The sequence below is a fragment of the Suncus etruscus genome, chromosome 8, assembly GCF_024139225.1.
Source record: "Suncus etruscus isolate mSunEtr1 chromosome 8, mSunEtr1.pri.cur, whole genome shotgun sequence".
Classification (NCBI taxonomy): domain Eukaryota; kingdom Metazoa; phylum Chordata; class Mammalia; order Eulipotyphla; family Soricidae; genus Suncus; species Suncus etruscus.
In genome coordinates, this window is record NC_064855.1 from 52822653 (window position 1) to 52823099 (window position 447).

Here is a 447-nt window from a genome sequence, read left to right on the forward strand (position 1 = left end):
GCGTTCCCCGCCCCCCCACGCACAGTTAAAGGCTCGTCATCCTACTCCAGCGTCCTGCCCTTTTGCGTGTGTTTTTAGAGACTGCGTAGAACCTGAGCCGCCGAGAAAGTGCCAGGGGGCGGGGTTTAGAGGGCCGGAGCGGTGGCGCTATGGTAAGACGTCTGCCATTCGCGCGCTAGCCTAGGAAGCACCGCGGTTCGATTCCCCCAAAGTCCCATATGGTCCCCCACCAAGCCAGGAGCGGTTTCTGAGCGCAGAGCCGGAAGGAACCCCTGAGTGTCAACAGGTGTAGCCCAAAGACCAAAAATAAAATAAATAGGGCCCGGAGAGATAGCACAGCGGCGTTTGCCTTGCAAGCAGCCGATCCAGGACCAAAGGTGGTTGGTTCGAATCCCGGTGTCCCATATGGTCCCCTGTGCCTGCCAGGAGCTATTTCTGAGCAGACAG